The sequence below is a fragment of the Anas platyrhynchos genome, chromosome 27 (assembly GCF_047663525.1).
Source record: "Anas platyrhynchos isolate ZD024472 breed Pekin duck chromosome 27, IASCAAS_PekinDuck_T2T, whole genome shotgun sequence".
Classification (NCBI taxonomy): domain Eukaryota; kingdom Metazoa; phylum Chordata; class Aves; order Anseriformes; family Anatidae; genus Anas; species Anas platyrhynchos.
Window position 1 is genome coordinate 8,056,268 of NC_092613.1, and position 17,748 is coordinate 8,074,015.

The 17,748-nt window shown below is 48.2% G+C and overlaps 1 protein-coding gene and 1 long non-coding RNA gene across 6 annotated transcripts in view; both read left to right on the forward strand.

The window, feature by feature from the left end:
- Positions 1 to 16,988, forward strand: part of LOC119713973 (uncharacterized) — a 40,224-nt gene extending 23,236 nt beyond the window's left edge. Inside the window, exon 2 of the long non-coding RNA XR_005261125.2 lies at positions 16,245 to 16,988. This is a non-coding gene — a long non-coding RNA (uncharacterized lncRNA). The remainder of the gene's footprint in view (positions 1 to 16,244) is intronic.
- The window catches only part of PLXNA2 (plexin A2), a 412,814-nt gene that overhangs the window by 88,253 nt on the left and 306,813 nt on the right, over positions 1 to 17,748 (forward strand). The gene's annotated exons all lie outside the window — the stretch shown is intronic.

The window sequence follows — 17,748 nt, forward strand, 5'->3', positions numbered from 1 at the left end:
GAGAAACCACATCAGTTGCCTTCCACTTGGAGCCATCTGTATTAGTGATTACCAAAACGTCTGAAATGCATTCCAGAGCTGATTTATTGCAAGGAAAAGTGGGGAACTGAACAGAATAAAGACCAAAATATCTAATTTTAATATACAGATGGCAGAGCTAATCCGCTAGATTAGTGTAGCAGAAGAGAATAATGTCTAACATTAAGGGAGTTTCTACTTAGCTTGATTAATGTTGCCATGAAAGCATATGGGTTGGAAGAGACATGCTCTAATGACTTGCTGATCCTTGTTTTGCACGGTTCCATAGAAATTGCAGGCATGCACAAATTATAGAGTCAACATATTACTGGGTAATGAAAAATAACAACAGAACCCCAGAAATGGCAGCTCCCTCAGATGGAAGGCAGGGCTGCACGTGGCACGCTGAAGCTGGCGTCCTTGCACGTGTAGGGACTCTGATGGCACTCACCCACTGCAAGTTTTTATCAGTTGGGGGCTGCATGAGGGTGTAACCCGGGGGATCTGCAGCAGGAAGCAATTCCTGCCTCACGTGCTGCCCTTGGGGACATATACAGCATTAATACCTCCAAATAACATGAATTTTTTCCTTGTTAGCTGGCCCAGCACCTACCCCGGCTTGTGTCCGGCTGTTCCGTGGGGCTGTGCCAGGCAGAGCCAGCCCTGGCAGTGCCCATCGGTGACAAAAGGTCAGCTTTGGGGCATTCCGGGTAACTCCGGAAGACTCTCAGCAGAAAATAAGGGAGGCTGAGAAATGGCAGTGGCTTCATGGAGTAGAAATAATTGAGGTAAATCCTGGAGCATTTTGGTTCCCATTCTTCACCATTTTCAAGCAGCGTATGAAAGATGGATTGTGAAAATGTAGCCCGTGCTGTGAGGTTTAAATAGGCTCCTCAGATCATAAGGGGGAAGAAAAGGAATCCTGATGTTGTTGATGGTTTAGGAGAAAGCTAAATACAGCATGGGAAGAAAAAGGCTATACCTTAAAAATTAATTGTTCAAGCACCAGGTCATTGTGGAGTAATGCACCGTGAAATTATGTTATTCTCTAGGAGAATTTCCATAAAGTTTAACATTCCATGACACATTCTTTGTCGATTGAAGTTAGTTAAAAATAGTACATAAAAGTCCTCAGTGTGCTGGGAGACTTTGAGTCTTGCTGCAAACAAGGCAGCGCTGAGCCGCGGGCAGGAGCCACGAGCGCTGCCCAAGCGGGAGCGCTGACGGAGCCATCAGTCTTGGCGTATTTTTACTGTTATTCACATTGGGATAATGAGATTATTGGAATATTTTTTTTTCTAATGAGAATGAGACGGAATACCTTGGTCTCTAAATGATTTAGTCACAGAGGAAAGCCATTAGTCTCTACTTGATTGCTGTCAAATGGTGGAAAATTGGAACATTATACTGATATTTCTTGTGATGGGCCATATTTTTCCTGCTTGTTTGGTGTCAAATGAGATGGTAGAAATATTTGTCTGAAACGTGTGATTCTCTGTAAGCTTTGCAGAGAAGAAAATAGATCCTTGTCCAGGGCTGGCGGTGGGAGAGGGGCTGGGGAAGCCAAGGGGGAAGGTAAAACGGCAAGAGGTTCTGATGGCCATAGTAAGAAGGGCCTTGGCTGAATGGTGGCCTTCTCCTGGAGGAGGAATAAAATTTAAACAGGGAGAGCAGTAGCCTTGCTTTGTGTAGTTAACGTTGGGATTTTTTTGCCTTTTTTTAGGAAGTCTTAAATGGCTATGAAGTAAAATGTTCAAAGTGCCTAAAATGATTGACTGGCTTTTTTAAAGGAGTTAGGCTTTTAAAATGATGGTGGTGCTCATGGAAATATTGCCTTTGCAGTTAGAAACTGCAGTCGAGTGCTTCTGAGTACTACATTCCTCCTTTTTATTTCTTTTTCACTCCTGCAAGCTCTGCAGATGCAGCACTTTTCTGACAGCAGATGATGGGCCAGAATTGCCAACCAGCTGCTGAATGCTGTTAGTTACGGGTCGGTTTTATACGTGGCACTGCTCAAGAAACCGAGGAACGGACTCGGTGGGCATCGGGGTTTGGTCCTAACTTTGGGCACTGTTGTGGGCACGGGCACAGCACCTGGCCCACGTGTCACAAAGCACACCAGTGGAAAAAGGCTGTGAGTGGTGTGGGGACTGAGATGCCTGTGCAAGTCAGCTGCCTTGCTTTTTTGTTCAAAGGCAGAAGCCAACACAGCTCAAGAGATGCTCTTGCCTTGATCTGATGCTGCAAAACATCTGGCGTGGGGGACCTGGTGTGGGCCTGGGCTCCGTCTGCCGGGGAAGAGGAGAGAATTCCTCCTCGTTGTTAGCAGAGCTGAAAACCTGGCTGCTTCAGACTTCTTAATTTACCTTTGTCGCCTCTCTCCTTCCTTTCCCCTGCAATAACTGTCTGCTTTATTTATTAAAGGCTGCACCCCACTGCCCCTAAATCACCAAACTCCGGTGTCGCGCAACAACAAAGCAGAGGCACTTGCAAAGACAATTTCCAGCTCGAGAGGACCATGTGCTACACCACCTGAATCTTAAAGGCTTTTTTCTTCCCCCCCAAACTCTGTTGCTGCTCTGCACTCATCTTCCTCCCTACTGGGGGGTCACAGGAGTCAGTGGGAGGCAGCAGGGCAGGGCTGTGCTCACAGTGCCCTGGGTGGGTTTGCCATAGTGCTCACCTCCACGTCTGCGTCCTTCAGCAATAGTTCACTGTCAGCTAACGGGAAAGAATTTGGGTTTAATTCACCGTTCTTACCCTCTTCCATTACCGCAGTGTTACGGGATCTTCTGTGAGCTGAGAAGTGTCTTGGTGTTAGGACAGGGGTGCTGGGAAGAACTGCGGTGGTAGCAGTGGGGGAAGCAGCGTGACAAACCGCTCCTGGTCCACCCTGGAATTAATGATTTTTCGGAAGCTATCAATTACATGCCTTAACTGGGGAGCACAGATTATAAAGAGGAATATAATTAGTGGCAAATGCTGAGAGATATATAAAGACAAATAGGGGAGTGGGATGAATGGGAGCTCATAAATTTTGTCGAGAGCCACATTTGGATGTAATCATTTATTACTGGGGGTCCCTTGAAGTGATTCCAAAATGCAGGTTGTGCACACGGGAGCAGGAGAGAGGCTGCTCCCATTACTAAATCAAGTGTAAAAGATTATTGATTTGCAAAGAAAAATTGGTGCATTTTAAAAGTGGAAATAAATGGACTCACTGCGGCATTCCCTCTTTGCCATCAAGTGGCTCTTTATAGGTTTTCGCTTGGTCCCCTGTGGTGCCCTATTGGTGTGATTAAATGGCTTTCCCCCTTCGGGCCTGCCTGCCTTCTTTTCCCTGAGCAAGTTCAGGGCCCGAGGTTTGCCAGCAGAGGTAGCTGGGCAATGTCCACATCTCTGCGCTGCCAGAACCTGTGCTGGGCGGCCATACAGGAGCAGCATCGCTCCCAGCCTGGCTTCCTTCCAAGCGATACACCTAATCGTTATTAATGACAAGAAGGTGACCTATAGGCTTCCAAATATCATCCATTTCAAAATCTCCTATTTTCCCCCCAATCCTTCAATCTAATTAGGCTCACATCAGTATATTATTACAGAATGTAATCATTCCTTTCTTCTAATAACATTCATGGATAATTTTATTTCTCATTTTCAGCCTCCTACTCCTGTGGTGTAATTAGTGTCTCTGGCACCTCGTGACGCTCAGAATGAGTTGCAGCTGCTAATTGCTAATTGAAAAATTAGAAACTCAGTTAGAAAAAGGATCTAATTAAAATGAAATTAGATAAAATCCCTTCAAACTAGTTTCTTCCTCTTTGCTTTTTCCCCCAGTTTTCCGATCACAGAGCTGTTAGCACTTGCCAATTAGGTTTAATTGTTAAACACAAATACATTTTTACTCGACTTCTTACAAAAACATTTTATTAATGAGAGACTCATGTATGTGGGAGGCTGGGTGGTACCCCAGATTTCAGTGAAGCACCTGCTGACCCTTCCCTCCCTGCACACAGGCTGTGGCTGGGCGTTCTCCTCCCCATCACTAGCAGTGCTACCCCTGTCCTCTATTTTGTGGGAAAAATCATGCAGGCAGTCCCTGTACACAACCCTAACCCGTGTCTCAGGGGCTGCACGGAGCTGTTGCCGCTCAGGGAATGGCCCCATCAGCTCCCCACCTTGCTGTTCGCTGGTGTGAATCAATAACTGAACCATTATCAATAATCAAGAACTAAACCATGGGGCTAAGCACGCCTTGTGCTTCACAGCTTGTAATCTTCCAGGTACGAAACGAGGAGGGGAGATGTTTGTGGTGCTGCCCTGCAGCTCTGAGCCCCTGTGCCCACCCGGCCTGGTGCTGCCTCGCGGCGCACGGCGAGGGCCTTGCAGGTGGCCCAGGGATGGAGGTCGGGTGTTGGAACGAGGCACGGTGCCTTGGAGCGGTGTCAGGCGCAGAAAATAGCCATTTCTCAGTAAATCTGCAGATGGCCAAATGCGGCCAGACCTGCTTGGAACTGAAACCTTTGTGGGCTGCAGCAGAGTCCAAGCACAGGCTTCGCAGCAGCGTGTAGCCGGCCTCTGTTTCTGACCCGCTGGCACCAGCAGGTCGTGACGCAGCAGATGGGGTTTGTCATGGTCCGGTGCCTGCGTATCGTCCTCTTCCTCTTCAGAATGTGAATCTCTTACTGTATACACAACCAGGCTCTTGTTTGCCCACCAGAGGTGTGTGCAGGGACTGGCAGGAGCAGGGGGCAGACAGACGGCCTGAGCTGCCTTGTTGTACCCGGGGGGAAAATTCCTCTCTGATTTCTCTGACACTGACTCCCAGATGCCTGACCTGGCCTCGCCCTCAGACTGAGGCTTTGCTGCTTGCTTATTTTCTCTTCCACCATCCTGTTTCTTTCCCCTGCTCTCAGGATTTCAGGCTCCTCTTGGGTTTCAGGGCTTCCCTGCTACACCCAGGTGTAATGTGCCTGCTGTGGTGCTAAGCGCATCCTCGCTCTGCTGGTGCCAAATGGCTCAGAACATGGAGTGGAGAGCTAGAGATCAGTAAGTTAAGGGTGAGGGAGGTAGAAATGATAAACTAAGGGAGAATATAAAAATGCTGTGGCTGTGCTAATTGTAACCGTGCCAAAAACTTCCCTGGATGTGGTTTTAGAGCTCTTGGCAGTAAGGAAGAGGAGGAAGAGTTAATCTGGGTCTGAACAGGGTTACTGCTGGTAAACCTTTTTAGCCCTGGGCTAGGAAACCTCATCTAGATGGATGCTTTAACGCTCTCATCTGGGAATCCTGCCCTTGACATAATTAATGCACAGACATGGTTGTCTTCTCTGCCAGTGCTCCCATCTGTCGGTGCGGAGAAGCGCTCGCTCACAGGCAGGAGCGGGCCAGGAGGATAACAAGGTGTCCTCGCTGCGATGGAGGGGATTTTGGAGCATCGAGCCCAGCTGGGAAACCTGACAAGAGATCGTTTGCATTTCTGCTGCCTCCCCTCCCACTCTGGTCGTTTCTCTGAAAGTTAATGCTAAATAAGTTTAGGGCCAGTGGGTGTTTTGGGGCACTGACTGGATCGGGCTGTTTGGTGATGCTGAGTGCTCAGGGACTGCACTTTGCACCATGTGTGCCTGCTTTAGTGGGGTAGTAAAACCTACCACGTTGACAATACCAGGCACCAGAGGGCAAGTTATTGTTGTAAACAGGTCAGGAGCAGCATGTTTTCATACCAGAAGGGAATTTTGCTTTGTCTGACACCACGAGAGGCTCCGCATCACCAGCACATGCTCCTCCTGGTGTGCAGGACCACTGGGAGGTTTTAGGAAAATAATTCCTTGGGTGTTCCAAGAGCTGGGGTGCTGCAAGCCAGGAGAACAAAGCATCGGCTTTCATTGGTGTGTTCTTGAGGCACCACTTTCTGTCCACCAGCTCTGATTGGGACTGTGCCCACCCGAGCACCATGCGCAGGAGTCTTCATCGTGCCTTCCTCCTCCCGCTGCTGGTGGGAACTGATACCCCTGATACCTGCCCGAGCATTTCACAAAGCCAACGAGTGAGCCCTAGAGGCCTCATCGCTAACACCAACATACCATATAAACCCACAAACTCCCGGGGAAGGTACCGATGGGACACCAGAGCAGTGCCACCAGTCCCTGCTGTGTCCCTGCCAGGGGTACGACAAGGGTGAGCAGTGTCCTGATCCGACAGGCGCTTCCTTCTTGGCTCATCTGCCTCAGAAGAAGTTCTCCGTCCCCAGTATTTCTGCAGCAAAGACAAAGAGCAAAAATAACCGCTGCACGCAGAGACAATCCAACTTTGTTCCGCGATACTCTCAGGGCTTCACCGAATGCGCTCATTTTCTGTTATTTGATGTGAGAGGCACTGTCTGCAGGCGATGTATCAAGGAGAAGGAGGGCACGGAGGGCACTGCTCTCCGAGGAGCGAGGCCCTGAGCTACTTCACGCTGGCGATCCTCACTCTCGGTGCGGTGGGTTGTTCTGCTAATTACAGACCTCGTCTCCCGTGTCAGTGCAGCTTAGCAGGGAGAGGAAGAGCACTTGGTCAGGAGCTTCCCAAGGCTTTTCAATTTCTTTTCTAAATATGGCAAGCAAACTTTGAGCTGTTTCAAGGTTACAAAGGACTCTGGGATGAAATGATACGTGCAGTGCTGAGAAAAGCCTGGGCTTTTACAGCTTTCGCTTGCAGTTCTCATTTTACAGCTGATGTTTTATACACCTTGCAGTATTTTACTACGTGTTATGTACACTGATTATATCATATATCATACATATCGTTTAACTTCATTATTCTGTTATTAATCTGCTCCACTTCCAGATATGTGAGAATAACCAACATCCTAATAGTGGCTTTTGGAACAGAAGGGCAGAACTTATGAAACAAGAGCTACGGGGGTTAGATAAATGGGATCAAGCAGAGGGCTCCACCTTTCTATCCAAATTGGAATTCAAACAGGTGTTCTTGTTACCTATTTTCTATTCATCAAAAAGGGGGGTTGCTTGGTTTTTGCCTAAATTGAGGGTAAAAATGGCTCCTGTGCAGTCAGTGAAAAAGTTCCCACAGATTTTAGTGGAGTCAGAACTTCAGGAAAAAAAAAAAAAGAAAGAAAAGCAAAGTGGGTAAAGTGTGTCCCAAACTTAAGATAAAAATAAGAAAAATAAAGGGGTAGGAGAAAGAAAGATGTTTGCAGCCAGTAGATTCTGCTATGTGGAGTTTTACCTGAATGAGCAATCACAAACCAGAGCTAAGCATCAAACAACGTGCAGACAGAAAGCTTTTAGGTTAGCTCATTTCTGGCATTTGAAGAAAATAATCTGCCACACCAAATATTTGTAGTCTTCTGTGATCTGTGTTCGTCCCTGTTCTGATCATCCAGAACAAAGTAAGCAGAGTAATCGGTTACAGGGAGAAGTGTGCAAGCAGTGGAATTCTTTGTTGCCATTGTAAAAAATAAGCATCTATAGATCTGCATTTTCTGCTGGTTTTCTGTATGTGTCTATAGAAAAACACACGTAGAACGTCGGTGTCACATTCAATTTGCAGCATGCTGGAGCTCTGTAATGGTGAATGGCAGTAACAAAGAAAAGGGGCAAGGAAGGCAGGAGAGCTGTATATAATTGTGCTGAAAAAGACTTTTCTGAAGCCCCGAGGCTTCTGTGATGGGATCAACAAATGTGACGCAGTTGGGTATGTAGAGCATGGGAAGAGGAGGGGAGAGCATGATTAAAAAGGACAGATCTTTTGTGAGAGGTTACCGATCCACTGCAAAAGAAAGACCCTTGGAAAAAAAAAAGGTGCTAGGGAGGGCTGAGCATATGAGCACAGTCCTCAACCCGATCGCAGCCACTGTTCTTTTCAGTTAATTTTTGTAATTTCATGTTCAGGTGTTTGAGTTGACTCTCAGGGGTCTGACCCACGCGTTTCTGAGTCAATCAGCATGTGCAGTCATTCCTGGAAGCAGCTGTGAGTTAATTCCCGTGTTCACGCATGTTGGCTCCGAGCAAGCTGTGGGTGCTGAGGGGCACACGGGCGCTGCTCCGGCGTCTGTGCGAGTTGTGCAAATGCTCCCAGGTATACGGGTACATACCCAAAGCAAAGTCATCTTAATAGGTGAGGCAAGATTAATTCAAACCACGTTCTTCCTGTAAGAAAGACCGTGTCGATTCTGTACCTATACAGACATGTAGCTGCTCCATGAAACGGCCGTGCCATTAATGATTCCAAAGGCTAACGAACACCGCCCAGCACGTCGTTCAGTGCAGGGGAATGAGTGGACACAGATGTAAATAATCAGCATGCCTGAAGGCACATCAGCTTTCTGAGTTTCTGTATCCTCACCTCCTGGCCGAATAATTGGCATTTGGCACTGATGGCAGGGGAGCCGGGGCTGTTTGCTGGTGTGCCGGCCTCAGGTGAGCGTGGGGTAACTCAGCTGAACAGGGGAAGAAGGTAGAACTGCCACAATGGGATCACAGGCTGAAAGTCAGGGTGGGGAAGTCAGATGCTGGCAAAATATGTACAAATTGCAGAACTAATAACGAAAATTCATGCTCAGAGTGTCAGGAGGACACCCGCCAGCCCCCATTACCCTGGCAGTGCCAAGCGAGTGCTGAGGTCGCGCTGCTCGGCAGCAGTTGCCTGTTGGCGTCTGTCTCGGCTCAGTTCTCCAGGTGCAGAAAATTTCCCGAGCTGAAATCAGTTCTCAGCTTCTCATTTTGCCCTTAGGCCTGTGCTGAGCGAAAGCTGGAATCGTGGCGATGGTGCAACGGGCTGCTTGTTTCGTGGATTTGCAGTGCTGACACTCCATTTCGAAGTGCAGCCCGAACAGATCAGCGTCTCGGGAAGCACCCGGGCTCTTGGCTGTACAAACAGCTCAGCCCTGTCCTAGGAGGGCGTTTGTTACGGATGCAGAGCAGCTCCACGCTGCTGAAAAGCAGGAGGGAAAGGCAGCACCTTCTTCAGCTGTTGCAAAGTCAAGCAACTGCTGTAATTACCCCCATGAAAGTCACAGATTCATATCGAAGGTGGGTATTTGTAGCCCCGTTGTGCTACTCATGGCGTGTGCTCACACCAAGCCTTTCTTCCCGAGTCTTTCTCCTTGTTGTTTTGGAACAGCTGAATCTCCCCTTGCTTGTCACTCAGCACTTTTCGTCCTCCAGCACTGTACCAGCCAGGACATGAATTGCAGAACAGCATTTTGCTTGTGGTGGCCAGCATCCTCCTTATCCTTCAGCGTGTTAGCTCTCTGCTTAGACTGAGAGCCGTGTTGTGTGATGTTTAGGAGGTGTGTTGGATCAGAGCACAGGGTTATGGGGACGAGGTGTCGGCATGGCCTCACGGAGCAGATGTGCGAGGAGACTGCACAGGAGAGGCAGCTGCAGGGAGCAACCCGAAGAACAGGATAAAGTTATTTCGGAGGCCAAAGTTCTCTGTTTTGATTATTTTAGCAGCTGTTCCTCTTCACTGGAAGCTGGCTGCTGCTATTTCACTGTTTTAATAAACAGCAATTGGACAAACTTGATGAAACTTTGAAGTTAGTCCATGCTCAGGCAGGTGGTTGGGCTGGATAATCCCATAGGTCTCTTGCAATCTGTTTTTTTGTTTGATTTTATAGGATTTCATGTAATCCATGATGTCGTTCCTGACATTCTTCTCAACTGTGTGTGAACTTACTTACGGATATGCATTTTTTTTCCTAAATACTTTTACCTGAGACTTACAATGGCTTTCTGGAAATGTTTGCATAAGTAAATCCAATCCCAATAACCACTTACAGGGAATGAAGAACAAAAGGGTAAAGGGCAGGGGCTCTGAGAAGTTAATTTAAGCATGCAGACCAATATTTGCAGAACAGCTGTTGCACTATTTACCCAGCTTTGCTAATTACGGGCCAGAACCCGCCGCCGCCACTGACTGCGCATCGCTCGGTGCTGCCCAGGCTGCCTTGTCCTGCTGGAGGTGCTTGGGCATGCAGAAAGCATCCAAGACCTGTCTGTACACGGTAGCTGAGGCTGCTTTGTTCATGCTGTACCCGTTGTCCCTTGCCCATTGCCAACAGGTCATTGCTTACTGGGATTCTCAGATGGGAATAAATGGGAAAGTGCCGGCGCTGGGCAGAGCAGAGCTGAGCCGTGCCTCCCATCTTTCTCTCTCGTAGCATGCACTTCTTCCCGTCAGAGCTGTGGACTGGAGAATTTATTTCTATTGACAGCCATTGCATGCCTCGTGGATGTAACATGTTCAGTCTCCAAGGAAAAAATTGATCCTACGTGACTGGCCGGGATGGATTTATGTCCCTCGGGGAGAAACCCAAAGCCAGTTCCCTCCCTACCCTGTAAACAATGCAAAAATCTCTTGGCTCCCCTTGATGTGGAAAGGAAGGATCATGACTGGGGATTTGCCATTACAGAGAAGGGAAATACAAAGAGAGGAGGGGCAAATGTCCCAAAACCCACTGATTTCAGGGGAAAAGAGCAAGCATGCTAGGCTGAAGCCCCTGCAAGCCACCTCGCTTGGAGCTGCAGCACCCTGCACACCCTCCTGCAGCCCCGCGGTGCTGTCCCACGGACTGCCACAGACCAAGAACCCCCAGTCATGGGGAGAGAAGCAGGTTTTGTTGGCTAGTCATTGCTGTGGATTTATGCCCTGCCAGATTCAAGGGGCTGTTGCTGGGGGAGATGAATTTCCCCTGTCGCCTGCCCTCCCAGCTGCTGGGTGCTGGGCTCTTGCTGCTGCTGCTCCTGGAGGGCGTTTGGAGCAAGAGGTGAGAGCCCGAGCCCAGCTCTGAGTCAGCAAAAGGAGCTGCCAGGCAGAGTCTGCGTTGCTGTGGAGGGGAAACTAATTCGAGCAGACAAATGCAGCCTGAGAGCTCTGTGCAATGATGGACTTTATTGCTGGCTTCACCAATGTTGAGGGAGGGAGATGCGTATGAGCTTTAGAGAGCCATAAATGTCAGAGGGAAGCAGTGCTGAGGGTGGGGGAGACGTTTCTGGAAGAAAAACTAAAATATGCTGGTGTGTCTTTTCCATGGGGGCCTTGTTCTCCTTTACTCAGGTGTGATTTCATGCAGTCCTCACCTGCTGGGCTAGATTTTAGCTACCGTAATTTATCATAACCGTTGCTCGTATTTCTGTGGAGGGTGAAATCCTTGATGTATTTGTTGCAAATTACTTAAAGAGTGGCTGAGGGAGGAAACTACAAACCCGAAAACTTCAGTGCTTGGGATGTTCTGAAATCTCCCCCCATCTGTTGAACCCGACCGGCTAGCTCCGCTGCTGCGATCCCGTCTGGGAGTCAGAATGGGTACGGGAGAGCTGGGTTTGCTTCCCTGCCTGGCCAAATCTGCTCCACCTGCAGCAAGGAGGGGCTGAGAGTTCGGCCACCAGCTGGGAATGCCCAGAGCTCGCTGCCGTGGCTCAAACCCCAGCGGTGTGGGGCCGGGGGGCTGCATCCCACCAGCTGAGTGCCCCCGCAGGGGCCGTGGGGCTGGTGGGGGCTGAATGGGTGTGCGGGGATCCCTGCACCCGGGGCATCACACAGGGCCTGTATGCTCCTGAATAAATAAATGATCACCAGCGGAGGCGTGTGGGAAGACTCAGTGCATCTCCTGCCTGATGTTTGGGGAAAAAAAAATTAAAATATCAGATGATAAAGACAGCAAGAGACCCCTGCAGGGAAAGCCTCTTTGTCTAATGACCTTTCTAGGTCCGTGATAGCAAATACAATAGCCAAACCTCATAAATCATAGTTCAGGAAAACATCCGGAGGGCAGGCTTTGACACTGTTTGCATATTCAAATGTCACCCCACTCATGAAAGAGAGACAAAATGTTTTTTTCTCTCAAAAATGTCAGCATAGGCTGGATTAGAAAAGATAATTCAGAAGTACTTCCAGAGAATAATTACCACTGTCACCTACCTGCAATGTAGTTAATGAATGGGAAGAGGGGTTTTTTATTAGAAAAAAAATTATGATTATTAGAGTAATTAATCAGCTGCATGATGACAGCTTCCCTGAGAAAATAATCTCCAAAGGCCAAGTAGCTACAGTAGGGCATTTTGTTGATAAAGCACCCGAGGTGCACAACATTCCTCTGCCGGGAGATATGGAAGTGCTTATACGGGCGGAATTGCATTACGGCCTAAGTGCCTGTGGATCTACTGCGCGTGGTGAGCTAAAAGATTCATTATCTCCTTCGGTAAATGTAAGAAAATTTCATAACCTCCTGGCCTCCCCCAAATAAATAACGCTTTCTTTTCTCCATCCTCTTTGTCTTATCTATTTGAGCCTCAGCCCGGGGAAGCAATTAAGGCTCTATTTGTGCCTGCAGATCTGTGCGCGTTGTTTAGGGTCCCCCATTAGCACAAAGGGGTTTTTCCAGGTGGGAAAGTGAAGACATAACGGGACAAAGGTATGGCCCCATTAATCTGGTGAGCAAAGGTAAAGAGGAAAGGAGCCGTAGGGATGGCTGGGCCGCTGCTGGCCGTGCTTAGAGCTTTTTGGGGACGTCGCGGCTGCAGGTTTGTGGCAGGGCTGTGGTGGTCTGCACAGCCACATTGCTCTGCGTGTGCTTTGGAGCTGGTTCCCCAGACCAGGAGAAATGCCGCCTGGCTGTTCCCATCAGGATGAAGCTCTCATTTTCTGCTGTGGGTCGTTTCAAGCATCACCAGTGTTGCTGCACTGCCAGAAAGCCACATGAGGAGCTTTGGGGTTTGCAGCAAGAAGCTGAGGCCCCAAATCCACACCGAGCCCAGATGTGGGGGCAGCCAGAGCCCCGTGGCAGCAGCAGCACCTTGTGAGGGCAGGGGAAACATCGCTGGCTCTTATCGATCACTGCTTGGAAAACTTGAGCTCTGGACCTTGGCACTTCTCTGCTGTGAGGCCCTAATTTCTCCTAGAAAACAATGACTTCCAAGCCTTTGAAGGCCACAGCCCACCCTTCTTGGCTTCTCACGGAGACGTAGAGGCCACAACCAGAAAAGAAACGGACGGGAAAATGGCAAAGAGTTGGCCAAAACTCCGCTGCAGTTCAGCAGATTTTAGCCGCTGGCCGTTTGTGCTCAGCCTCCACTTACCGGCCTGGTTTTATTCTCCAGAGGGCATCGTTCACCCTGAGGTCCCACCGTGCCCTGAAGGATCAGATTCTTCCCCAACCCTGCTGCTGATTTTTTTCTCTGCTTCCTTGGTCTTCTCCCAGCCTTGCTCCTGCCCCAGCACTGAGCCTGGCCGGGTCCTGAGCACCCTCACTGGGCCCAGCACCCCCGGGCAGGGGGGGGTCTCCTGGCTGTGTGGTTCTGAGCCTCCCAGTGCTGTAAGGACAGAGTCTGCGGTCACCAGAGAAAATTCAGTGCAGGGCTCGCTTAGATTCCCTTTCACCCCATGGCAACATCACTTCATTTCAAGATCATCAGGTTTTCCTGCTTGCTGGAGTGCTGAGGATTTCTCAAGGACACGGATGATGCAGGGCCTCGCGCTGACCCCGTCTGCACGGGGAAATTGCACATGCTGGCAGCAGAGTAGCTGGTTAGGGCTGACCTCTGCTATTCTCCCGCTTCTCTTTTCTCTCCTGATCTATTTTAAGTGGTACCTTCTGCACGCAATTGACAGCAGAGTGAGAGCAGGGCGCCCGCAACTGCGAGTGCGGTGCTGCCGTCCGGGCCCCGCTGAGGTCGGGGATGTTTTTTCCGAGCAAAACAAGTGTGTGCTCACAGCAGACTTAACTACGGCAGAGGATAATGCATGAGCAAATGCCAAAGGCAACAGCTCAGAGGTATATTATTTACATATTTATTAGAAATTCAGTACTGCTTGCGAGAGCAAACCTCTTCTGACTTCAATCCCAGTAAGTAAACAACCCAATGGGCAAATAGGAGCGAGGGGAAACATGCGCTCACACAAGCTAATACAGTAAAACAAAATATTCTGAACGCGAAACTATTTTGCAAGATATGGAAAAAAAAAAATCCTACCTTTATTCTTCTCGGTTAAGCACTCAGGAAGTAATAATTGTAAAATAATTTAATTACATGCGGTATCAGTTGCCTCGCAGACCAGCAGAATGACAATTAAGCCTTGTTTATCTAAACTACGTTCTAGTTCGGTCTAAACTGCCCTCCAGCAACGAGCATCACTTCTGCTTTATCTGAACTTCTGGTGGCCTTTCTTTCATTATTTTTTTTCCTCTGGGCAGCTTAAAGGGGGGGAAATCAGGAGACCAGCTCCTGCTCCCCGCCAAGGAGCGATCTGAGTGCGGGAGGGAGGCTGAGCCCCCGCACCAGTCCTGTGCTGAGACTCAGTAGAGGGGGGCTCTGCAGCCCCTGCCTCCAGCCTCGACCTGTGAGTACAGGTGCAAACGTTAAACCGATGCTTTGTTGAAAACCAAGATGCTCTTCTTCAGCACAACGGGAAGCTTTATGGAGAATGGCCGCACTTGCTTAAAATTTCAGGATGGTAGAGGCTCAAAAGTGACAATTCGGAAATTGAAGATTTTTTTTCACATTAAGCTGCTAAACGCTTTCTCTCTATAGCATAAAAGCTGAAAAGCTGAAATTATTTTGATGTCATCAGTTATTGTATGTGAGAAAAAGCAAATCCGTATCCAGCCCCATAAGCTGTTCAGGAAACACTTCATTTCTCCTATCTCTTGTTGAGAAGGAACATTTGATACTGACAGCGATTCAGGACGCAATAAAAAGATGTATAGGCTTTCAGCTTCTTTTCCAACTGCTTATTTGAGATATTTCCAGGTAGATAGGGGTTATAAAATGATCAGGAGGAGGAACAAAGGGTTTGTAAAGGTTATAAAAAATGTAAAAATGTTTGGAAGCGTTAGCAGTGCTAAAACCCATTATTTAAATTCATCAGATGTCACTTTGAAGGAAGCTTTCAGAAACAGTCTTTCTATGTATTCTTTTCTAAGAGAAACTCGTAAGTAATTGTCAAATAAAGAGCACCCCAGGCCACAGCCCCTACTAAATGTCAAACCTCCCAGACTAATAATGCCCCGCGGTGTTTCAAAATAGGAAGTGTAATGCAGTAATAACACCGGGCTCTCACCAGCATGGAAACCCAGAGCACTGCTCCTGAAACGCGGCCATGCCAAGCGTGCACTGTGCAGCCAAGGACATCCGAGTCTGCAGAGAAAAAGCTCCCAAGCTTTTCTTCTTTCCCTGGATCGGGCAGAGAACGCACTGAAGCTAATTTAAAAGGGGTTCTCAGTGTTGGTACAGGGCTCTGCTGGGAGGCCAGCTACCAACCTTTTGGGTATCGGGGAAAAATGATTAACAGATGTGCCTTCCCACAGCCCAATATCTCTCTTTTGAATTGCAAAGTGGCCTCCTGCTCATTTTGAAGTACAATATGTCTAACCTTCCAGGCACAGCTTATTGCTAATTTCTTATGCCACTACGAATCGATGATTTATTTAACAAATTTCCACCCAGCAAATAGCACAACATTTGTTCTACCTGGAGGGTAGTTTCCAAATATCACAGCACAGCCAGGCAGGGCTGCAACAGTTGGCACGAGAACAGTGGTCAAAATGATGAACTGAGCGTCTCACTCCACATAGGGGAAAAAAGTCGTATGAGTAACCCTGCAGAACAAAGTGCTGCATCTTCAGCTGCGATTCTCCTGGGCAGAGGCAATCATCACGAAGCCATCGCGTTTTCAACTGTATTTGTGTCATTTGCATTTATTGACTTGGAGTGTGCTGCCAGATGTTTTCTGTACCAAAACGCTCACAAAGAGCGCGCTCTAATGAGCGACCAGGTCTGAAGGAAAACAAACAGTGACCTTGAGCTTGCATCCAGGCTTTAATTTGGGAAACCAACACCTTAATCTAACTGCCTTTTTCCCGCAGAAGGTTGAAAAGTCCTCTTCTTCTGGAAGGGTTAGCGATGCAGAAGGGCACAACTTGCCTTTCTTTTCCGATTCAATTCAGTTGCTGCATTTCGAGATGTCACAGTTGGTAATAAAATGCATTCCCTATACATTCAGAGCTGAAGAAAGAAGCTCCCCCAAAATAAACACAACTGAAGGGATATTTTTTTGGTTTTTATTTACTTTAGGCTATTAGAGTGACAAGTCTGTGCTGTCCATGCGGTGCAGGGGATGATAAGGCTGCCAGGACAGCGCTCAGACCCCAGTGGGTGCTGCCTTCCCCAGCACAGCAAACACATTCCTCTCCCCCTGAACCTCTCGTGTTTGCTTTGTGGCAGGCAGACACCGGGCAGGCTGAACACATCGCAGCATGGTGGCGATTCCTAAATGACATCTGAAGAACTGGAAGATCCTTCCCTGCCCAGGGATTAGAAAGGAGCTAGGCGAGAAGAGAGTCCATCACCGCTGTTTACAGGAGGTTTTTTCTTTATGTCATATTTTAAATTTATCAAATATTTAGCTTAGGCAAATGTAGTTGAATCATAATAGACTTCTCAAACTTGTAGGGAAAAAAGGTTGGTTATTGACTCTCTCCTGTATAAATAACTGCTACAAGAAGTAAGAAAACATATATCCTGCCCTGCTCTTCTCTTGCATCCTCTTCACTCAGCATAAAAGACATTTTAACAGAATGGATTGGAGGAAGCTTGTGTTGGGAGAGCACAATGAAGCTGTAGTCGAAATCTGGTCCTCTCAGTGGAGCTGCATCAGCACCCTAATGCGCTCGGACACTGCCGCGGCTGGGTGCCCGCTGCTGACTTTGGGAACGCGCTCTCCATCTTTGTAGTGCGGCTGAAATCACTTTTCAGAGCTTCATTTCTCTGCCCTTGATTCCTCATAAACTTTGTCCCTGATTATGTGAAGAATGTAACAGATGATGCAAGTCAATTTGTTCGTGTCCGCGGTATCAGGCATTCGTTGGTTGATTGTGCTCGCGGCACGATTATGCTCCGTATTTATAAAAGAATGACAGCGTAATTAGTCAGTCTCAGGAGATTAAACATACGTTTTTGTTGGCTAAACCTTGTTATACATGAACTTTTTCCCCCCGACCTGATTCTGGGTGCTGAGGAGAGGTGGGGGCAGAGGGAGGACGTGGGCTTTGTTCCCAAGGTGTCCAGCGAAGGGGATCCATTGCCCCCCGTGTGGCTGTGCGCTGGGACGCACGCCCTGTCTTTCCAAAGGCAGAGCTGAGCAGTTGCTGAAGAGCTCCTAGATGGTGACAATTTTCTCTTGCTATTGCTCTCAGGCTGCCTTAAAGCGAGCATCAGTGAGCTCAGCACCCAGAGCTTGGCAGCCCCTGGAGATTCCTTGGGAAGTAACCGGGCCCTGAACCGCGTGGCCCCGAACCGCCGGCTGAGTGCCCGTGTTCAGGAGTCCCTTCTGTTTTGTAACAGACGTTCGCACAATGACACACATCACAGCACAAGCAAAGCTTTCTGTTTATAAAATAGTCGATAACATTTGTGAAGAATTATTTTTTTTCCCAAGGACACCTTTCGTTTCAGTCTCTGAGGGAGCTGGGAATAAATTGTTCCTTACCGTCAGCAGCTGACCTCTCTGCTTGTTTGGGATGTGGGCGTCTTCCGAACAAAAAAACACCATTTGCTAAATGAAGCAAAACACCATAATAGGTTTAATGATGTAGATTTATCTCCTAACAGTTGTTTTGAGATCACAACAAATCATTAAAATCATTAACTCTCTGAGCTAAATTAGATTACAGATCTTGGAGAATGTCTGGCCACTGCATTTGCAAAGCAGCGCCTCTCCCTGCTGGCG